This window comes from Triticum aestivum, chromosome 1B (assembly GCF_018294505.1).
Source record: "Triticum aestivum cultivar Chinese Spring chromosome 1B, IWGSC CS RefSeq v2.1, whole genome shotgun sequence".
NCBI lineage: Eukaryota > Viridiplantae > Streptophyta > Magnoliopsida > Poales > Poaceae > Triticum > Triticum aestivum.
The window spans coordinates 417,799,158-417,823,746 of NC_057795.1; positions in this window are offsets into that span (position 1 = coordinate 417,799,158).

The window sequence follows — 24,589 nt, forward strand, 5'->3', positions numbered from 1 at the left end:
TGAGCTTGAGCCAATCATTTTGTCCTTAGAATTTTGAGGGGTCCACTTTTCTCATCCATGCCATGCTAATCATTGAGCTTTCCTGAAATATTTATCTTGAGACAACATTAGCTCAATGAGCTATATGTTGTTAGGAATTACCAAAACCACCCAGGGATAGTTGCACTTTCAATCTCCCCTTTTTGGTAACTGATGACAACATATGGATCAAAGCTTCGACAAATGATAATAAGATTGAAAAACATTGTCGCTTTGAGAAGTATGTGAAAAGCAAGAGCCCCCCTAAATTTGTGCATAGTTTAAGATTTGCTTTGGACTGCAAATGCACAATGAGTTAGGATCATGGGTTACTCTTCCATGTCACATACATCTTGGTGGAGCACTCAAAATGATAATGATTAAACACATGCACTCATCACCAAGCAAAGTGAATGATCATATGAAGATGTAAGAGATAATATCATCCAACAAGCAATAATGTAGCATAGAATATGATCAAACACATGATCATCCAAGTATCACACAAACGATATAATGTATCTCAAACAAGCAAATAACAAAGTTCAACCACCAAAACAAGAGAGAACGAAAGCAACACTCTCTCTCGAAGCCTATGATCTATACATTTTCTCCCTCTTTGGCAACAAGTTACCAAAAAGTTCATAAAAAGTGCATAGTGCTAATCAACTCTCAGGCTTGGTATTCAAGTGGTGGTGTAGAAATGACTCCAAGGACGAAAGCATCTGTTGATGTTGATGGAGCTGGTGGAGTGTCTACTGGAGCTGGTGGCACTGAAGTTGTTGCTGGTTCAGATGATGTAGCTCTGGTGTCTGTTACTAGCACTGCAGCAGATCTCTGACCTCTGGGCACTGTGGCAAATGCATTAGTGGTAGACTTGCCCTTCTTCTCCTCCACTTCCTCCTGAAGTTGCTCAACAACTGACTGTATCTCAGTGACCTTCACATCAAGATCATAGAACTTCTGCTCTATGATTCTCTCCAAGCTCTCCTGGTTTTGAGTCAGGATGGCCAAGCCCTTCTCAATCCTCAGAGTGGAGGCAATCAAGTAGCCAAGCTGATCTTGCTTGCTCTTCAGGAAATACTGAGATGCCTCATCAATAGTTGGCATCTTTGCAGCCTTCTCAGCCCTTGCTTTCTCCTTCTTTGCTTGTGCTTGCATAGATGATGGTTCATTTTCATCCATCACAACAGTGTTGTCCTCAAAATTAGGGTAGATGGGCAGGTGCTCCTTGTTCAAGAGATATGTGCCAGTGCCCATCTTGGAGTTTATAAGCTCCTGAATCTGTGGGGCATACCCACAACTTCTCTTCTGATCAGCAGCAGTCTTCTTGATAGTTTCCACAATTAGGCTCATGACTTTGAACTTCTGAGGCACATCAAATATATGAAGCAAGTTGATTGCATGGCCTCTGATCATCTTGTGATCACCTAACTTTGGCAATAGAGTATGCCTTAGGATCCAATTGATAGTTGGAAGTCCAGACAACAGAAAATGTACTGATCCAAGCTTGTGAGTCTCAAGTGCATCATCTGGGATATCTCTGTACATGTGAGCCATGGAGTTGTGATCTTTCTTCTTCTTGGCATAGACATCCAAGTCATCCTCATTTTCCTTAGGAGCATTGATCAATTTGGCCCATTCTTCAACTGTTGATTGGTACCTTGTACCCTCAGACATCCAAACAATCCTTCCATCTGGGTAGAAATGAGATGTGGAGTATAACTGCATAGAGCTCATCATTCCACTTTGTGAGCTTCTGCCCAACAAAGTCATCTACTCCACAAGCATTGAAGCTGTCATAAACTCCAGGATAGTGCTCTTCATTGTTCTTGATGTACTTCCAGTCCACCCATCTCATATCATAGACTATTGGCTTCTTGTCAAGAAGCACTGTCTCATAGAAGTCCTGATGTTCCTTAGTATGGAACATGTAGTCCACATCAGTTCTTCTCCTGATGGCATAGGGATTAGTCAATCTCCACTGTCTGAGTCCTGCATCCTTCTTGAGCTTCATATCTTCAACTACTGGATGAGCATCATTGTGATCTGGAATTTTGGGCTTCAACTTCCTTAAGACTAGTGACTCATCATCTTCTTCTTCAACAACTGCTTTAGGCACTGGGCCTTGTTCTTTTCTGTAGTAGGAATACTCCTGGTGTTCCTCTTAGGTGCAACTTTGGGCTTAGGTGCAGCTGCCTTGGGAGCATCTTTGGGCTTTGATGGAGCAGTCCCTGATCTTATAGCATCTCCATAAGCTTTTGAGACTTAGGTGCTGGTGCAACAACTTCTTCCTCTTCTTCCATTATAGAGGGTTTTCCAACAACTCTGGCCATTGTCTTCTTGGCCCTTTCCTTCCTTTTCTTCTCAGCCACAGCTGGTTCTTTGGGTTCAAATCCCAAAGTCTCTTGAGTGGATGCTCTGACCTTTAGCATAGGAGTCCTTCTTGCTGGAGCTTTCCTGTTCATTCCTGGCTTAATGGCAGCAGCTATGCCATATTCCTTCTTCAACACCTTCCTAGATGTGGCCTCATCCTCATCTGCCACATAGTCCTCATCTTCAGAATCTGAGGTCTTCTTCTTTCTGGCCCTGGTGGCTGCCTTTGGCAAGTTGCTGGGTGTGCTCCTGCTACCCTCATCATAGCTGCTTGAGGGACTAGTGCCCTCACTCATGTGAACTTGCTCTTCAACTCTGTTTTGACTGCCACTCTGATCTGACATGTTGCAAATTCTAACAGCAGACCCTGTGAATAGATATAGATGAGGTAGAGGGGATGAGCATCACAAAGCACAGAGGATTTTGCAAAACAAATGAATTAAAAACTTAGTTTTAGTTTTCCATAGAAAGCATTTCGGATCTGCCGAATTTGTAAACTCGGTGATACCGAAGCAGCTTTTGGAACCTAAACTAGTGAACTCGGTTAGACCGAGTCATAGTTCGGTGGTACCGAGACTACTAGGGTTTCACAAAGTCATGAACTCGGTCACACCGATTTGCAATTCTCGGTTAGACCGAGAATCACATGTGCAATGGCCTAAGCCAAATCGGTGGAACCGATTTCTACAACTTGGTCGGTTCGAGATGAGTTCGGCGGAAACCTAACTCTAAATTTTCAATCCACAACTAATCTATGGAGTGATTTTGCTGGATAGGATGATCTCAATCGTGGCAAGATGTCAAAACAATGTGCTAGGAATCGGAGTGAGATTAGCACAAAGATCAAGTCCATACCCTAAATGCGGCGATGGACCTGCTACGGCGGCAACTGCGGAGACGATTCCTGTTGACAGCGGCGGAGACCAGCGGCAGAAGGCAGCTGGCGATGAGGAGGACGATCCGGAGACCCAAGGAGGCAGAGCAGGCTGAGCGCGGGCGAATAGGTTCGGAGAAATTTCCAAATTTTGGCCCGGGGATATATATAGCCTGACCCTGTCGATGTAACCGAGTGGAACAACTCGGTGGCACCGAGATGCATAACTGCAAGCAGTTACTGCAACTCGGTGTGACCGAAAAGTTCAAATCGGTTGCACCGAGATTGAAAACATAGATCAACTTAGTGATCTCGGTATGACCGAAATGGATGAATCGGTCAGACTGAAACGCACAAAGAGGTTTTGGAAGGTTTAAGTCTATGACGAATCGGGGACTCTGAGTGCTCCTCACACAGAGTGGTTCGAATCTGACTTGATCAAACTTTGTAATATAGCATGAATAGAGTTTGAGACAAGAATAGCATAGATAGCTAGAGAAGGTTCTTAGGCATTCTTGTCCATCCACTTGGCAAAAGAAAAGAAGCCAAACAAGCAAAACAACAAGTGGATGTCCTCGAATGAGTAAAATATGCAAACGACATGCTCACACAATAAAATGGCAGATAAAATATGTGACAAAGCATGCACAACCAATTCTAGCATCTATCAAGCAATTGGCGATTACTAGGTCATCTATATATGAGTATATTGACTTAGGAGTCAAATGAGAACATTTGATCATAGTTCATACTCATCGTTTAAGCTCAAGTGGGGTTGCCACTTTTACATAATGCATTATTGTGTTCACACCATTACAGTTGCTTTAGCTCAATTCTTAGAGTAAAGCTCCCCCTAGATGTGAGACCCCCCTAAGAGGGATGAACTAACCTTGGGTTTTGTCGATGATGACTTCATGTAGGTGTTGAAGATGTGGATGCTCTATGTTGATGTAGATCATTTGGAGCAATCCTTTGGAGTGAGTTGGACTTTCAATACCTACACGGGTTAGTCCCACAAGGAACAAACAAGGATATCCATAGACATAGAGTGATGCACACACAAGATGATGTCCATGAAAGCATTAGGTTACCTTGTCCCTTGTCTTACCAACAAGAGGGTTTGTGACTCCATGAACTAGTGCAAGATGTGGAAGTTGGTTGAACTTGTCCTCGCCAAAATGATAAGAGCGAAGTTTGTTGGCGGAGTCACCCTCAAGAACTCTCTAGTTCTTCTTCTTCAGGATCCACACCATCTTGATGGGAATCCTTGGAGTTGTAGTCGTACTTGATGTAGTCTTGGGAACCCACTTGACCAAGGCCTTAGGAGCTTCTTCAAATGCATCAATCTCCTCTTGAAGCTTGTCCTTGCCTTTCTACTTGTGGTGGAAGATCATCTTCAGCTTGTGTCCCTTTGAAATAAGTAGGATCATACTTCTCTTGTTGAGGAACAAACTTCATCTTGGGGTATTGATCTTCTTCCCACTCAACTCCATTGGCATTGAACTTTTGTTCAAAACCAACACCTTGGTTCTTCCGGTGCCTTCCTTGCTTGCGTACAATTTCCTCGAATTGCTTACTTCCGGCAAGGCTCTTGTAAACACCTTTCTCTATAATTCCCTTCAATAAACTATTTTCTTGCTCAAGTGTAACTTGGCTAAGAGAATCATTAGTGGAATCAAGAGAACTACTAGAAGCAACAATATTGGATTTAGCATGATGATTGTTGTTACTACTAGAGGAAGAATCTTTCTTGTTCTTGTTACTAGACTTGACTTGAGGCATGTAAGTAGATAAGAGTAAACGCTTGGCAATGTAATAAGAACTTTTCTTGCGAAGATCATCATTGATAGCCTTTAAAAACTCATGCTCCTACTCAAGGTTGAGCTTTTCAAAGCATAACTTCTCATGAGTCCTTAAAAGTTCTCGATGATATCCTAAGATAGTTTCATGAGCTAACTTAAGAGTGTTTAGTTCTTTAGTTAGATGCTCAATCTTCTCCTTATCATTGTCATTCGTTTTATCTTGATTAGCATGATTAATTAACATTTCATCATAGTATTCATCACTAGAGTTGTCAACAAGTAAATCATCATCACCTAGCAAGTCATCTTCATCACTATTGAAATCAACATACTCTGGGTGTAATACCTTTGGGACTTTAGCCATGAAGCATCTACCAAGTCCTTCATTTGGTGAATCAAATATGTTGTAGGAGTTGGTTGGCACAAGTGCTAGACCGGCAACACCTTCATCTTGAGTATGTTCTGAGTCGGAGTGATAGCTTCTCTCGGAGTGATGGTCGGAGTCGGAGCCGGATACCCATTCACCAACATGAGCTTGATGTCTTCGTTTTGTGTAGCTCTTTGATGATTTGTCCTTCCTTTCCAAATCCTTGCTTCTCCGGGATGTTCTTCGTTCATAACGATCATCTCTACTCCTTCTCTATCTTGGTGGTGATTCTTCTCTTCTACTTCTTCTCTTTGGAGATTCTTCTCTTCTTTTGTAGGGAGCCCTACACTCATTGGAATAGTGTCCGGGTCTTCCACAATTGTAGCAATTTCGCTCTCGACTTGAAGATCTTTTGTCATTCTAGGACCTTGACTTGGAACTTCTTTCCTTACTTCTACTCTTGTAGAATTTGTTGAAGTTCTTCACCATTAGGCTCAATTCTTCATTGAAGGTTTGTTTCTCACTTGATGATGTGGGAGCTTCACATGAGGCTTTGTAAGCACCACTTGACTTGTTGTGTAGCTCCTCCTTATCCTTGAGTGACATCTCATGAGCAACAATTCTTCCAATGACCTCCGTTGGCTTGAGATTCTTGTAATTGGGAATCATTTGGATCAATGTGCACACGGTATCATATTTTCCACCCAAGGCTCTTAGGATCGTCTTGATGATGAATTTGTCGGTCATCTCTTCACTTCCTAAGCCGGCAATCTCATTTGTGATGAGAGAAAGCCTAGAGTACATTTCAGCGACGCTTTCACCATCCTTCATCTTGAACTTGCCAAGTTGACTTTGAAGCACATCCAATTTGGATTCCTTGATGGAGTCGGTACCTTCGTGCATGTCAATCAAAGTGTCCCAAATTTCCTTTGCATTCTTAAGACGGCTGATTTTGTTGAATTCTTCGGGGCACAATCCGTTGAAGAGGATATCACAAGCTTGAGCGTTGTATTGCAACATCTTCAAGTCTTTCGTGCTAGCTTCACGGTTCGGTTCTCTCCCATCAAAGAATTCACCTTGCAAGTCAATACACACAATAGCCCATACGGCGGGGTTATGTCCAAAAATATGCATTTTCATCTTATGCTTCCAAGTAGCAAAATGAGTACCTGCTACCTCTTGAGCACTGCGTTGGATTTCCCCAAAGAGGAGAGGATGATGCAGTAAAGTAGCGCAAGTATTTCCCTCAGTTTTTGAGAACCAAGGTATCAATCCAGTAGGAGATCATGCATGAGTTCCTCGTACCTACACAAAACGATAGCTACTCGCAACCAACATGATTAGGGGTTGTCAATCCCTTCACGTTCACTCACAAGGGTGAGATCTGATAGAGATGATAAATAATATTTTTGGTCTTTTTGATATAGAGATGCAAAGTAAAAAGTAAAAGGCAAAGTAAAAACAAAGCAAGTAAATAAAGTAATGGAGATTGATATGATGAGAATAGACCCGGGGGCCATAGGTTTCACTAGTGGCTTCTCTCAAGAGCATAAGTATTCTACGGTGGGTGAACAAATTACTGTTGAGCAATTGATAGAAAAGCGAATAATTATAAGATTATCTAGGTATGATCATGTATATAGGCATCACTCCAAAACAAGTAGATCGAAACGATTCTGCATCTACTACTATTACTCCACTCATCGACCGCTATCCAGCATGCATCTAGAGTATTAAGTTCATAAGAACAGAGTAACGCATTAAGCAAAATGACATGATGTAGAAGGATAAACTCAAGAAATATGATATAAACCGCATCTTTTTATCCTCGATGGCAACAATACAATACGTGCCTTGCTGCCCCTACTGTCACTGGGAAAGGACACCGCAAGATTGAACCCAAAGCTAAGCACTTCTCTCATGGCAAGAAAGATCAATCTAGTAGGCCAAACTAAACCAATAATTCGGAGAGACTTGCAAAGATATCAAATCATGCATATAAGAATTCAGAGAGAAGAAGCTATCTAGCTACTAGCTATGGGCCCGAAGGTCTGAAGTAAACTACTCACACTTCATCGGAGAGGCTATGGTGTTGATGTAGAAGCCCTCCGTGGTAGATGCCCTCTCCGGTGGAGCTCCGGAACAGGCCCCAAGATGGGATCTCGCGGATACAGAAAGTTGCGGCGGTGGAATTAGGTTTTTGGCTCCGTATCTGATCTGACAGAGGTACGTAGGTATATATAGGAGGAAGGAGTACATCGGTGGAGCAACAGGGGGCCCACGAAGCAGGGGGCGCGCCCAGGGGGGGCGCCCTCCACCCTCGTGACCTCCACGGCTGTTCCTTGGAGCAGGGTCCAAGTCTCCTGGATCACGTTCGGTGAGAAAATCACGTTCCCGAAGGTTTTATTCCGTTTGGACTCTGTTTGATATTCTGTTTCTTCGAAATACTAAAATAGGCAAAAAACAACAATTCTGGGCTAGGCCTCCGGTTAATAGGTTAGTCCCAAAAATAATATGAAAGTGGAAAATAAAGCCCAATATAGTCCAAAACAGTAGGTAAAGTAGCATGGAGCAATCAAAAATTATAGATACGTCGGAGACGTATCAAGCATCCCCAAGCTTAATTCCTGCTCGTCCTCGAGTAGGTAAATGATAAAAAAGAATTTTTGATGCGGAGTGATACTTTGGCATAATTTCAATGTAAATCTTCTTAATTGTGACATGAATATTCAGATCCGAAAGATTCAAGACAAAAGTTCATATTGACATAAAAGTAATAATACTTCAAGCATACAAATTAAAGCAATCATGTCTTCTCAAAATAGCATGGTTAAAGAAAGTTATCCCTACAAAATCATATAGTCTGGCTATGCTCTATCTTCATCACACAAAATATTTAATCATGCACAACCCCGATGATGAGCCAAGCAATTGTTTCATACTTTAGAAATCTCAAACTTTTCAACTTTCACGTAATACATGAGCGTGAGCCATGGACATAGCACTATAGGTGGAATAGAATGGTGGTTGTGGAGAAGACAAAAATGGAGAAGATAGTCTCACATCAACTAGGCGTATCAATGGGCTATGGAGATGCCCATCGATAGATATCAATGGGAGTGAGTAGGGATTGCCATGCAATGGATGCACTAGAGCTATAAGTATATGAAAGCTCAAAAAGAAACTAAGTGGGTGTGCATCCAACTTGCTTGCTCACGAAGACCTAGGGCACTTTTGAGGAAGCCCATCATTGGAATATACAAGCCAAGTTCTATAATGAAAAATTCCCACTAGCATATGAAAGTGACAACATAAGAGACTCTCTATCATGAAGATCATGGTGCTACTTTGAAGCACAAGTGTGGAAAAAGGATAGTAGCATTGTCCCTTCTCTATTTTTCTCTCATATTTTTTTTATTTGGCCTTTCTCTTGTTTTTATGGCCACTTTTTTTTTATTTGGGCTTCTTTGGCCTCTTTTATTTTTCATAAAGTTCGGAGTCTCATCCCGACTTATGGGGGAATCATAGTCTCCATCATCCTTTCCTCACTGGGGCAATGCTCTAATAATGATGGTCATCACACTTTTTATTTTTCTTACAACTCAACAATTACAACTCGATACTTAGAACAAAATATGACTCTATATGAATGCCTCCGGTGGTGTACCGGGATATGCAATGAATCATGAGTGACATGTATGAAAGAATTATGAACGGTGGCTTTGCCACAAATACAATGTTAACTACATGTTCATGCAAAAAGCAATATGACAAAAGTAATGTGTGTCATATGAGCAGAACGATGGAAAGTTGCATGGCAATATATCTCAGAATGGCTATGGAAATGCCATGATAGGTAGGTATGGTGGCTGTTTTGAGGAAGGTATATGGTAGGTGTATGATACCGGCGAAAGGTGCGCGGTATTAGAGAGGCTAGCAATGGTGGAAGGGTGAGAGTGCGTATAATCCATGGACTCAACATTAATCAAAAGAACTCATGCACTTGTTGCAAAAATTTAGAAGTCATCAAAAACCAAAGCATTAAACGCATACTCCTAGGGGGATATATTGGTAGGAAAAGGCCATCGCTCGCCCCCGACTGCCACTCATAAGGAAGACAGTCAATAAATAAAATTGTGCTCTGACTTCATCCCAAAGCGGTTCACCATACGTGCATGCTACGGGAGTCACAAACTTCAACACAAGCATTCTTTAAATTCATAATCACCCCAACTAGCATTACTTTGATATTATCACCTCCATATCTCAAAACAATTATCAAGCATCAAACTTATCTTAGTATTCAACGCACTCAAAAGAAAGTTTCACAAATCTTGAATACCAAGTATATTAACTTTAAGCAAATTACCATGCTATTAACAACTCTCAAAATAATCTAAGTGAAGCATGAGAGATCAATAGTTTCTTTAAAACAAATCCACCACCGTGCTCTAAAAGATCTAAGTGAAGCACTAGAGCAAAAATTATTACGCTCAAAAGATATAAGTGAAGCACTATGAGCAAAACTATCAAGCTCAAAAGATATAAGTGAAGCACATAGAGTATTCTAGCAAATTCCAAATCATGTATGGCTCTCTCAAAAGGTGTGTACAGCAAGGATGATTGTGGCAAACTAATAAGCAAAGACGCAAATAATACAAGACACTCCAAGCAAAACACATGACATGTAGTGAATAAAAATATAGCTCCAAGTAAATTACCGATGGAAGTAGACGAAAGAGGGGATGCCTTCCGGGGCATCCCCAAGCTTTGACTTTTTGGTGTCCTTGGATTATCTTGGGGGTGCCATGGGCATCCCCAAGCTTAGGCTCTTGCCACTCTTTGTTCCATAATCCATCAGAAGAATTCACCCAAAACTTGAAAACTTCACAACACAAAACTCAATAGAAATCTCACGAGCTCCGTTAGTGAAATAAAACAAAAGACTACTTCAAGGTACTGTAATGAACTCATTCTTTATTTATATTGGTGTTAAACCTACTGTATTCCAACTTCCTTATGGTTTATAAACTAATTTATTAGCCATAGATGCATTGAAATAAGCAAACAACACACGAAAAACAGAATCTGTCAAAAACAGAACAGTCTGTAGCAATCTGTAACTAACGCAAACTTCTGGACTCTAAAAATTCTACCAAAATAGGACGTACTGGAAACGTTATTTATTGATCAGCAGCAAAAAGAATCAATGCAAAATCTCGTTCCTGTGATGTATTGAATTTTTTCTCGTGAGCGCAAAGTTTCTGTTTTTCAGCAGAATCAAATCAACTATCATCATAGCTTATCCTATAGGTTCTACTTGGCACAAACACTAATTAAAACATAAAACCACATCTAAACAGAAAGTAGATGTATTATTTATTCCTAAACAGAAGCAAAAAGAAAAAACACAAAATAAAATTGGGTTGCCTCCCAACAAGCGCTATCGTTTAACGCCCCTAGCTAGGCATAAAAGCGAAGATAGATCTAAGTTTTGCCATCTTTGGTGGGTAATCCATAAGTGGCTCTCATGATAGATTCATATGGTAATTTTATTTTCTTTCTAGGGAAGTGTTCCATACCCTTTCTCAAGGGAAATTGGAATCTAATATTCCCTTCCTTCATATCAATAATCGCACCAATCGTTCTAAGGAAAGGTCTACCAAGAATAATAGGACATGAAGGATTGCAATCTATATCAAGAACGATAAAATCTACGGGCACATAATTCCTATTTGCAACAATAAGAACATCATTAATTCTTCCCATAGGCTTTTTAATAGTGGAATCCGCAAGATGCAAGTTTAGAGAGCAATCTTCAAAGTCACGGAAATCTAGCAAATCACACAAAGTTTTGGGAATAGTGGAGACACTAGCACCCAAATCACACAAGGCATGAAACTCATAATCTTTAATTTTAATTTTGATAGTAGGTTCCCACTCATCATAGAGTTTTCTAGGGATAGAAACTTTCAACTCAAGTTTTTCTTCATAAGATTGCATCAAGGCATCAACAATGTGTTCGGTAAAGGCCTTATTTTGACTATAAGCATGAGGAGAATCTAGCACGGATTGCAACAAGGAAATACAACCAATCAAAGAGCAATTTTCATAATTAAATTCCTTGAGATCCAAAATAGTGGGTTTAGCAACATCAAGATTTTTATTTCTTTCAATCCCACTTTCATCAATTTCATCATCAAGATCTAGAAACTCCGAATTCTTAGAACGCCTTCTAGGTAAAGGAAGATCATATTCAGTTTCATCAAGATTCATATTGCAAAACAAAGATTTAATGGGGGACACATCAATAACTTTTAGATCTTCATCTTGATTTTCATAGGAATCGGAAGAACACGCTTTAATAAAGGCATCTTTGGAAGCACGCATCCTAGCGGTTCTTTCCTTGCACTCATCAATGGAAATTCTCATAGCTTTGAGAGACTCATTGATATCATGCTTAGGAGGAATAGATCTAAGCTTTAAAGAATCAATTTCAAGAGAAATTCTATCAACGTTCCTAGCCAAATCATCAACTTTAAGCAATTTCTCTTCAAGCAAAGCATTAAAATTCTTTTGTGAATTCATAAACTCTTTAACACTACTCTCAAATTCAGAGGGCATCTTATTGAAATTTCCATAGGAGTTGTTGTAGGAATTTCCATAATTATTAGAAGGATTACTAGGATAAGGCCTAGGATTAAAATTCCCTCTATACGCGTTATTTCCAAAACTATTCCTACCAACAAAATTCACATCCATAGATTCATTATTATTCTCAATCAAAGTAGATAAAGGCATATCATTGGGCTCAAGAGAAGTATTTTTAGTAGCAAACATCTTCATAAGTTCATCCATATTTTCACTCAAAACATTGATTTCTTCTATAGCATGCAATTTTTTACTAGAAGATCTTTCGGTATGCCATTGAGAATAATTAGCCATAATATTGTCAAGCAATTTTGTAGCATCCCCTAATGTAATTTCCATAAACGTACCTCTCGCGGCCGAATCTAAAAGATTTCTAGAAGCAAAATTTAATCCGGCATAAAAATTTTGTAGATCATCCATAAATTTAAACCATGAGTAGGGCAATTGAGAAGCATCAATTTCATTCTTTCCCAAGATTGGGCAACATGCTCATGATCAAGTTGTTTAAAATTCATAATATCGTTCCTAAGAGTGATGATCTTAGCGGGAGGAAAATACTTAGAGATAAAAGCATCTTTGCACTTGTTCCAAGAATCAATACTATTTTTAGGCAAACACAAAAACCAAATTTTAGCACGATCTCTAAGTGAAAACGGAAATAACTTCAATTGACAATATTGTTATCCGTATCTTTCTTCTTTTTCATATCACACAAATCAACAAAATTGTTTAGATGAGTAGGGGCATCTTCACTAGGAAGGCCGGCGAATTGATCTTTCATAACAAGATTTAGCAAAGCGGTATTGATTTCACAAGACTCATCATTATTAAGAGGAGCAATCAGAGTACTAAGGAAATCATTATTATTGGTATTCGAGAAATCACACAACTTGGTATTATCTTGTGCCATGGCAACAAGTAATCCAACACACAAGCAAAAAAGACAAACGAGAAAAAGGCAAAAGAGAAAGAGAGGAGGAGATTGGGAAAGAGAGGGCGAATAAAACAACAAGGGTGAAGTGGGGGAGAGGAAAATGAGAGGCAAATAATGTAATGTGAGATATAGGGATTGTGATGGGTACTTGGTATGGTTGACTTTTGCGCAAACTCCCCGGCAACGGCGCCAGAAATTCTTCTTGCTACCTCTTGAGCACTGCGTTGGGTTTCCCCGAAGAGGAGAGGATGATGCAGTAAAGTAGCGTAAGTATTTCCCCAGTTTTTGAGAACCAAGGTATCAATCTAGTAGGAGATCACGCACGAGTCCCTCGTTCCTACACAAAATGATAGCTACTCGCAACCAACGCGATTAGGGGTTGTCAATCCCTTCACGGTCACTTACGAGGGTGAGATCTGATAAAGATGATAAATAATATTTTTGGTATTTTTGATATAGAGATGCAAAGTAAAAAGTAAAAGGCAAAGTAAAAACAAAGCAAGTAATAAAGTAATGGAGATTGATATGATGAGAATAGACCCGGGGGCCATAGATTTCACTAGTGGCTTCTCTCAAGAGCATAAGTATTCTACGGTGGGTGAACAAATTACTGTTGAGCAATTGATAGAAAAGCGAATAATTATGAGATTATCTAGGTATGATCATGTATATAGGCATCACGTCCAAAACAAGTAGATCGAAATGATTCTGCATCTACTACTATTACTCCACTCATCGACCGCTATCCAGCATGCATCTAGAGTATTAAGTTAAAAACAGAGTAACGCCTTAAGCAAGATGACATGATGTAGAGGGATAAATTCATGCAATATGATAAAAAACCCATCTTGTTATCCTCGATGGAAACAATACAATACGTGCCTTGCAACCCTTTCTGTCACTAGGTAAGGACACCGCAAGATTGAACCCAAAGCTAAGCACTTATCCCATTGCAAGAACTACCAATCTAGTTGGACAAACCAAACGGATAATTGGAAGAGACTTGCAAAGATAACTCAATCATACATAAAAGAATTTAGAGAAGAATCTAATATTGTTCATAGATAAGCTGGATCATAAACCCACAATTCATCAGTCTCAACAAACACACCGCAAAAAGAAGATTACATCGAATAGATCTCCATAAGAGAGGGGGAGAACATTGTATTGAGATCCAAAAAGAGAGAAGAAGCCATCTAGCTACTAGCTATGGACCCGAAGGTCTGAAGTAAACTACTCACACTTCATCGGAGAGGCTATGGTGTTGATGTAGAAGCCCTCTATGGTAGATGCCCTCTCCGGCGGAGCTCCGGAACAGGCCCCAAGATGGGATCTCACGGATATAGAAAGTTGTGGCGGTGGAATTAGGTTTTTGGCTCCGTACCTGATCTGACGGAGGTACGTAGGTATATATAGGAGGAAGGAGTACGTCGGTGGAGCAACAGGGGGCCCACGAGGCAGGGGGCGCGCCCATGGGGGGCGCCCTCGACCCTCGTGAGCTCCACGGCTGTTCCTTGGAGCAGGGTCCAAGTCTCCTGGATCACGTTCGGTGAGAAAATCACGTTCCCGAAGGTTTTATTCCGTTTGCACTCCGTTTTATATTTTGTTTCTTCGAAATACTGAAATAGGCAAAAAATAGCAATTCTAGGCTGGGCCTCCGGTTAATAGGTTAGTCCCAAAAATAATATGGAAGTGGAAAATAAAGCCCAATATAGTTCAAAACAGTAGGTAAAGTAGCATGGAGCAATCAAAAATTATAGATACGTTGGAGACGTATCAGTACCATCAAAATAAGGACCTATAAGGTGATAATTTCCCTCGGTAGACGCCATACTCTCCTAGGTTGTGAAACCAAGGCTATGACTACCAAAAGCTATGGAAATCAAAGCAAATGGAGACCAAAGCTCTGATACCACTTGTAGGATCGAAACTATGTCTAGACGGGGGTGATTAGACTACTTGACCAAATAAAAACCTAGCCTTTTTCCAATTTTAATTCTTGGCAGATTTTAGCAACATAGCAAAAGTCAAGCAATCAACCTACACATGCAATTCTAGAGTATAGCAGCGAAATTTAACACAATTGCATATGAAGGTAAAGGGGAGGAGTTTGAGGAGGCAAACCCAATTGGAGACACGGAGATTTTTGAGCCATGGTTCCGATAGGTGGTGCTATCGTACATCCACGTTGATGGAGATTTCAACCCACGAAGGGTAAGGGCTGCGCGAGTCCACGGAGGGATCCACCCACGAAGGGTCCACGAAGAAGCAACCTTGTCTATCCCACCATGGCCGTTGCCCACGAAGGACTTGCCTCACTAGGGGTAGATCTTCACGAAGTAGGCGATCTCCTTGCCCATACAAACTCCTTGGTTCAACTCCACAATCTTGTTGGAGGCTCCCAAGTGACACCTAGCCAATCTAGGAGACACCACTCTCCAAGAAGTAACAAATGGTGTGTTGATGACGAACTCCTTGCTCTTGTGCTTCAAATGATAGTCTCCCGAACACTCAACTCTCTCTCACAAGATATGGATTTGGTGGAAAGAAGATTTGAGTGGAAAGCAACTTGGGGAAGGCTATAGATCAAGATTCATATGGTAGGATTGGAATATCTTGACCTCAACACAAGTGTAGGTGGTTCTCTCTCAGAAAATGTAAGTTGGAAGTGTAGGCATGTTCTGATGGCTCTCTCCATGAATGAAGAGGGGGTGGAGGGGTATTTATAGCTTCCGCATAAAATCTAACCATTACACACAACTTACCAATCTTGGTGGGACCGAATTGAGAAACTCGGTCGGACCGATTTAGCAAATCTAGTGACCGTTAGGATTTTCGCTGGGACCGACATGCAACTCGGTAGGACCGATATGGTTAGGGTTAGGGCATAACATAATCTCGGTGAGACCAATTACACAAACTGGGTGAGACCAATTTTGGTAATAAGCTAACCAGAGAGTTGGTCAGGTAAACTCGGTGGGACCGATTTGCTCATCTCGGTGGGACCGAAATGTTACGAAAGGGAAACAGAGAGTTTACATTGCAACCTCGGTGGGACCGATCGCTCATCTCGGTGAGACCAAAACGTTACGAAGGGAAACAGAGAGTTTGCAATCCCATCTCGGTGAGACCGAGATCCCTATCGGTGAGACTAATTTGCCTAGGGTTTGTGGCAGTGGCTATGACATCTGAACTCGGTGGCGCCGGATAGAAAGAATCGGTGGGGCCGAGTTTGACTTTTGGTTTAGGTCATAGGTGGATGTGAGAAAGTATTTGAGGGCTTTGGAGCATATCACTAAGCATTTTGAGCAAGAGCCTCATTAAGCAACACCTTGTCCCTCCTTGATAGTATTGGCTTTTCCTATAGACTCAATGTGATCTTGGATCACTAAAATAGTAAATGTAGAGTCTTGAGCTTTGAGCTTGAGCCAATCCTTTTGTCCTTAGCATTTTGAGGGGTCCACTTTTCTCATCCATGCCATGCCAATCATTGAGATTTCCTAAAATATTTATCTTGAGATAGCATTAGCTCAATGAGCTATATGTTGTTAGGAATTACCAAAACCACCCAGGGATAGTTGTACTTTCACCTTCTTCCTCCCGCTCGACTGTGACCACCGTACTGACAACATGTCCAATGGTTGCAATATACAATAGCAGAGGCTCCTTGCTGACTAGAGTAGCAAGCACCGGCTGGGTGGAAAGCAGCACTTTGAGCTCTACAAACGCTGCTTCAGCTTCAGGAGTCCACTCGAATGTATCAGACTTTTTCATCAGTCGATAAAGAGGCAATGCCTTTTCACCGAGGCAAGAAATGAATCAATTGAGAGCAGCCAAACAACCCGTAAGCTTATGAACATCATGCACGCGCACAGGGCGTATCATTCGGACGATTGCTCCAATATTTTTTGGGTTCGCGTTGATTCCTCATTCAGAAACAAGAAAACCGAGTAATTTCCCCTGGAACTCCTAATGTGCACTTGGATGGATTCAACTTGATGTCATATCTTCTCAGGTTGGCAAAGGTTTCATCGAGGTCAGTCAGTAGGTTGGAACTCTTGCGTGACTTGACCATGATATCATCCATGTATGCTTCCACGTTCCGACTGATTTGATAGAGCAGGCACTTCTGTATCATGCGCATGAACGTGGCTCCAGCATTATTCAGACCAAAAGGCATGGTAACATAGCAAAAACACCCAAATGGGGTGATGAAGGCTGTTTTTATTTCGTCAGGCCCATACAGACGGATCTGATGGTACCTGGAATATGCATCCAAGAAGGATAAACGCTCGCACCCCGCTATCGAGTCAATTATCTAATCAATGCGGGGGAGAGGAAAATGATCTTTCGGGCATGCCCGATTGATATGCTTGAAGTAAATACACATACGAAGTGAATCATCTTTCTTAGGGAGCATGACGTTGTTGGTGAGCCACTCGGAGTGGTAAATCTCGCGGATGAACTCAACGGCCAAGAGTCGAGCCACCTCCTCGCCAATCTCCTTTCTCTCCTCAACGGCGGACCGTTGAAGATGCTCTTTGACTGGTTTTTCTTTTGGGTCAACACGCAAACGGTGCTCAACCAGCCCCCTGGGTACACCTGACATGTTAGAAGGTTTCCATGCAAAGATGGCCCAGTTCTCACGGAGGAACTGGATGAGCGTGGCTTCCTATTTGCCGTCGAGTGTCGTTGATATGTGAGTCGGAGCTGCATTAGGGTCTTCCGGGTGGATATGAACAGACTTGGTCTCTCCAGCCGACTGAAATGTAGATTCTGAAGCAAGCTTCTTGGACTGCAGCAAATCACTCACATCTGCAGTTTTCTGATACTCATGCATCTCTACGGCTGCTATCTATTCATCTGCAATCTTGCATCCCTTCTGAAGGCATTCTTCTGCTCTCTGTTTATTTCTTGTAACTATGATCATGCCATTGTTTCATATGCGTGAGTAGTTTACCACAAGCATTCGGGTCCATAGTTATTATCTAGATGGCTTCTTCTCTCTCTTTGATTCTCAATACAAAGTTCTCCTCGATGTTCTTGGAGATCTACTCAATGTAATAATCTTTTGCGGTGTGTTTGCCGAGATCCAATGAATTGTGGATTTATGATCAAGATTGAATATTATTTGGTTCTTCTCTGAATTCTTATATGCATGATTTGATATCTTTGCAAGTCTCTTCGAATTATTGGTTTAGTTTGGCCTACTAGATTGATCTTTCTTGCCATGAGAGAAGTGCTTAGCTGTGGGTTCAATCTTGCGGTGTCCTTTCCCAGTGATAGTAGGGGCAACAAGGCACGTATTGTATTGTTGCCATCGAGGATAACAAGATGGGGTTTTCATCATATTGCTTGAGTTAATTCCTCTACATCATATCATCTTGCTTAATGCGTTACTCCGTTCTTTATGAACTTAATACTCTAGATGCATGCTGCATAGCGGTTGATGTGTGGAGTAATAGTAGTAGATGCAGGCAGGAGTCGATCTACTTGACATAGACGTGATGCCTATGTTCATGATCATTGCCTTAGATGTCATCATAATTATGCGCTTTTCTATCAATTGCTCTACAGTAATTTGTTCACCCACCGTAATATATGCTATCTCGAGAGAAGCCACTAGTGACACCTATGGACCCCAGGTCTCTTTTCCATATTATTAAATCTCGTTTACATCTTGCTAGTTTCCGATCTACTATTTTGCAATCTTTACTTTCCAATCTATACATCAAAAATACCAAAAATATTTACTTTATTATCTCTATTAGATCTCACTTTTGCGAGTGACCGTGAAGGGATTGACAACCCCTTTATCGCGTTGGTTGCAAGTTCTTGATTGTTTGTGCAGGTATTCAGTGACTTGTGTGTCGTCTCCTACTGGATTGGTACCTTAGTTCTCAAAACTGAGGGAAATACGTACGCTACTTTGCTGCATCACCCTTTCGTCTTCAAGGGAAAACCAACGCAAGCTCAAGAGGTAGCAAGAAGGATTTCCGGCACCGTTGCCGGGGAGATCTTCGTCAAGTCAAGCCATACCAAGTACCCATCATAAACTCTTCTCTCTTGCATTACATTATTCTCCATTCGCCTCTCGTTTTCCTCTCCCCCACTTCTAAAACGATTTTTGAAAACCTTTGCCTTTTCTTCGCCCCTCTTCCGTTCTTTTCTTCTCGCTTGCTTCTTGTGTGCTTGTGTGTTGGATTGATTGCTTTTCACGATGGCTCAAGATAATACTAAATTGTGTGACTTTTCCAACATCAACAACAATGATTTTATTAGCACTCCGACTGCTCCTACTACCAATGCTGAATCTTGTGAAATTAATGCCGCTTTGTTGAATCTTGTTATGAAAGATGAATTTTCTAGCCTTCCTAGTGAAGATGTTGCATCCCATCTAAACAACTTTGTTGATTTGTGTGATATGCAAAATAAGAAAGATGTGGATAATGATATTGTTAAATTGAATCTACTTCCATTTTCGCTTAGGGATCGTGCTAAAACTTGCTTCTCATCTTTTCCTAAAAATAGTATTGATTCATGGAATAAGTGCAAAGATGCTTTTATCTCTAAGTATTTTCCTCACTCTAAGATCATCTCCCTTAGGAACGATATTATTAATTTTAAGCAACTTGATCATGAGCATGTTGCACAAGCTTGGGAGAGGATGAAATTAATGATACGTAATTGCCCTACACATGGTTTGAATTTGTGGATGATTATACAATTTTTTTATGCTGGATTGAAATTTACTTCTAGAAATCTTTTAGATTCTGCCACGGGAGGCACTTTTATGGAAATCACTTTAGGATAAGATACTATGCTCCTAGATAATATTATGGTTAATTATTCTCAATGGCATACCGAAAGATCCACTAGTAAAAAAGTTCATGCGATTGAAGAGGTTAATGTTTTGAGTGGAAAGATGGATGAACTTATGGAATTATTTGCTAATAAAAGTGTTTCTTCTGATCCTAATGATATGTCTTTGTCCACTTTGATTGAGAATAATAATGAATCTATGGATGTGAATTTTGTTGGTAGGAACAATTTTGGTAACAACGCGTATAGAGAAAATTTTAATCCTAGGACATTTGCTAGTAATTCCTCTAATAATTATGGTAATTCCCACAACAACTCTTATGGAAATTTTAATAAGTTTCCCTCTGATTTTAAGAATATTATTAAAGTATTTGTGAGTTCACAAAAGAATTTTAATGCTTTGATTGAAGAAAAAATGCTTAAGATTGATGAGTTGGCTAGGAACATGGATAGAATTTCTCTTGATGTTGATTCTTTGAAACTTAGATCTATTCCACCTAAGCATGATATCAATGAGTCTCTCAAAGGCATGAGAGTTTCCATTGATGAGTGCAAAGAAAGAACCGCTAAGATGCGTGCTAAAAAGATTGGTTTGTAAAAGCATGTTCTTCTAGTTTTCATGATAATAATGATGAAGATCTAAAAGTGATTGATGTGACTCCTATTAAATATTTGTTTTCCAATATGAATCTTGATAAAGATGTGACTATATATGAGTCAACTTTAGTTAAAAGGCGTCCCAATGATTTGGAGTTTTTAGATCTAGATGCAAAAATTGATAAAAATGGGATTAAAGAGGTCAAAACTTTAAGTAGCAATGAACCCGCTATTTTTTATTTCAAGGAATTTAATTATGATAATTGTTCTTTAATAGATTGTATTTACTTGTTGCAATCCATGTTAAATTCTCCTCATGCTTACAATCAAAATAAAGCTTTTACTAAACATATCGTTGATGCTTTGATGGAATCTTTTGAAGAAAATCTTGAACTAGAAGTCTCTATCCCTAGAAAACTTTATGATGAGTGGGAACCTACTATTAATATTAAGATTAAAGATTATGAATGTTATGCTTTGTGTGATTTGGGTGCTAGTGTTGCCACGATTCCAAAAACTCTGTGTGATGTGCTAGGTTTCCGTGAATTTGATGATTGCTCTCTAAATTTGCATCTTGCGGATTCCACCATTAAGAAACCTATGGGAAGGATTAATGATGTTCTTATTGTTGCAAAAAGGAATTATGTGCCCGTAGATTTCATTGTTCTTGATATAGATTGCAATCCTACATGTCCTATTATTCTTGGTAGACCTTTCCTTAGAATGATTGGTGCAATTATTTATATGAAAGAAGGAAACATTAGATTCCAATTTCCGTTAAGGAAGGGCATGGAACACTTTCCTAGGAAGAAAATTAAATTGCCTTATGAATCTATTATGAGAGCCACTTATGTATTACATACCAAAGATGGCAATACCTAGATCTATTCTTGTTTTTATGCCTAGCTAGGGGTGTTAAACGATAGCGCTTGTTGGGAGGCAACCCAATTTTATTTTTGTTCTTTGCTTTTTGCTCTTGTTTAGTAATAAATAATTCATATAGCCTCTGTTAGATGTGGTTTTATGTTTTAATTAGTGTTCGTGCAAAGTAGAACCTTTAGGAAGACTTGGGTGAAGTCTTTGCGATCTTGCTGTAAAAAACAGAAACTTTTGTGCTCACGAAGTCACGAGAATAGCTGTCATTTTTTACAGAAGAGTTCTTTTAGGTTCATTCTTTTTGAAGAAGATTAATAGACAAATTCCTCACGTCCACCAATTTATTTCAGAATTTTTGGAGTTACATAAGTATTCGAAAGTTACATATTTCTACAGACTGTTCTGTTTTTGACAGATTATGTTTTCCGCGTGTTGTTTGCTTATTTTGATGAATCTATGAGTAGTATCGGGGGGGGGGGGTATGAACCATAGAGAAGTTGGAAATACAGTAGGTTTAACACCTATATAAATAAAGAATGAGTTCAGTATAGTACCTTGAAGTGGTGATTTATTTTCTTATACTAACGAAGCTCATGAGATTTTCTGTTGAAGTTTTGTGTTGTGAAGTTTTCAAGTTTTGGGTAAGGATTTGATGGTTTTGGAATAATGAGTGGCAAGAGCATAAGCGCGGGTATGCTCAAGGCACCCCAAGGTAAAATTGAAGGACAACAAAAATCCTAAGCTTGGGGATGCCCCGGAAGGCATCCCCTCTTTCATCTTCGTCTATCAGTAACTTTACTTGAGGCTATTTTTATTCACCACATGATATGTGTTTTGCTTGGAGCGTATTTTATGATTTGAGTCTTTGTTTTTTAGTTTACCACAATCATACTTGCTGTACACACCTTTTGGGAGAGACACACATGAATCGTGATTTATTAGAATACTCTATGTGCTTCACTTATATCTTTTGAGCTAGACAATATTGCTCTAGTGCTTCACTTATGTCTTTTTAGAGCACGGCGGTGGCTTTATTTTATAGAAATTGTTGATCTCTCATGCTTCACTTATATTATTTTGAGAGTCTTTTAGAACATCATGGTAATTTGCTTTGGTTATAAAATTAGTCCTAATATGATGGGCATCCAACATGGGTATAATAAAAACTTTCATATAAAGTGCGTTGAATACTATGAGAAGTTTGATTCTTTATGATTGTTTTGAGATATGAAGATGGTGATATTAGAGTCATGCTAGTAGAGTAGTTGTGAATTTCAGTGATACTTGTGTTAAAGTTTGTGATTCCCGTAGCATATGCGCGTATGGTGAACCATTATGTGATGAAGTTGGAGCATGATTTATTTATTGATTGTCTTCCTTATGAGTGGCGGTCGGGGACGAGTGATGGTCTTTTCCTACCAATCTATCCCCCTAGGAGCATGCACATAGTACTTTATTTCGATAACTAATAGATTTTTGCAATAAGTATGTGAGTTCTTTATGACTAAAGTTGAGTCCATGGATTATACGCACTCTCACCCTTCCACCATTGCTAGCCTCTCTAGTGTCGTGCAACTTTCACCGGTACCATACACCCACCTTATACCTTCCTCAAAACAGCCACCATACCTACCTATTATGGCATTTCCATAGCCATTCCGAGATATATTGCCATGCAACTTTCCACCATTCCGTTTATTATGACACACTCCATCATTGTCATATTGCTTTGCATGATCATGTAGTTGACATTGTATTTGTGGCAAAGCCACCATTCATAATTTTTCATACATGTCACTCTTGAATCATTGCACATCCCGGTACACCGCCGGAGGCATTCACATAGAGTCATATTTTTGTTCTAAGTATCGAGTTGTAATTCTTGAGTTGTAAGTAAATAAAAGTGTGATGATCTTCATTATTAGAGCATTGTCCCAGTGAGGAAAGGATGATGGAGACTATGATTCCCCCACAAGTCGGGATGAGACTCCGGACGAAAAAAAATAAACCATAAAAAGGATAGAAAAGGCCCAAATAAAAAATTGAGAGAAAAAGAGAGAAGGGGCAATGCTACTATCCTTTTTCCACACGTGTGCTTCAAAGTAGCACCATGATCTTCATGATAGAGAGTCTCCTATGTTGTCACTTTCATATACTAGTGGGGATTTATCATTATAGAACTTGGCTTGTATATTCCAATGATGGGCTTCCTCAAAAGTGCCCTAGGTCTTCATGAGCAAGCAAGTTGGATGCACACCCACTTAGTTTCTTTTTGAGCTTTCATACACTTATTGCTCTAGTGCATCTGTTGCATGGCAATCCCTACTCACTCACATTGATATTATTGATGGGCATCTCCGTAGCCCATTGATATGCCTAGTTTATGTGAGACTATCTTCTCCTTTTTGTCTTCTCCACAACCACCATATTCTATTCCACCATAGTGCTATATCCATAGCTCATGCTCATGCATTGTGTGAAGATTGATAAAGTTTGAGAACATCAAAAGTATGAAACAATTGCTTGGCTTGTCATTGGGGTTGTGCATGATTAAATACTTTCTGTGATGAAGCTAGAGCATAGCCAGACTATATGATTTTGTAGGGATAGCTTTCTTTGGCCATGTTATTTTGAGAAGACATGATTGCTTTGTTAGTATGCTTGAAGTATTATTGTTTTTATGTCAATATTAAACTTTTGTCTTGAATCTGTCGGATCTGAACATTCATGCCACAATAAATAAAATTACATTGATAAATATGTTAGGTAGCATTCCACATCAAAAATTCTGTTTTTATCATTTACCTACTCAAGGACGAGCATGAATTAAGCTTGGGGATGCTTGATACGTCTCCAACGTATCTATAATTTTTGATTGTTCCATGCTATTATATTATCTGTTTTGGATGTTTAATGGGCTTTAATATGCTCTTTTATATTATTTTTGGGACTAACCTATTAACCGAAGGCCCAGTGCCAGTTTCTGTTTTTTGCCTATTTTAGAGTTTTGCAGAAAAGGAATACCAAACGGAGTCCAAATGGAATGAAAACTTCACGATGATCTTTCTTGGACCGAAAGCAAACCAGAAGACTTGGAGATGAAGTCGGAGACGTAATGAGGAGGCCACGAGGCAGGAGGGCGTGCCCCCACCCTTGTGGGACCCTTGTAGCTCCACCGACCTAGTTCTTTCGCCTATATATACTCTGATACCCTAAAAACATCATGGGGAGCCACGAAACCACTTTTTCACTGCCGCAACCTTCTGTATCCA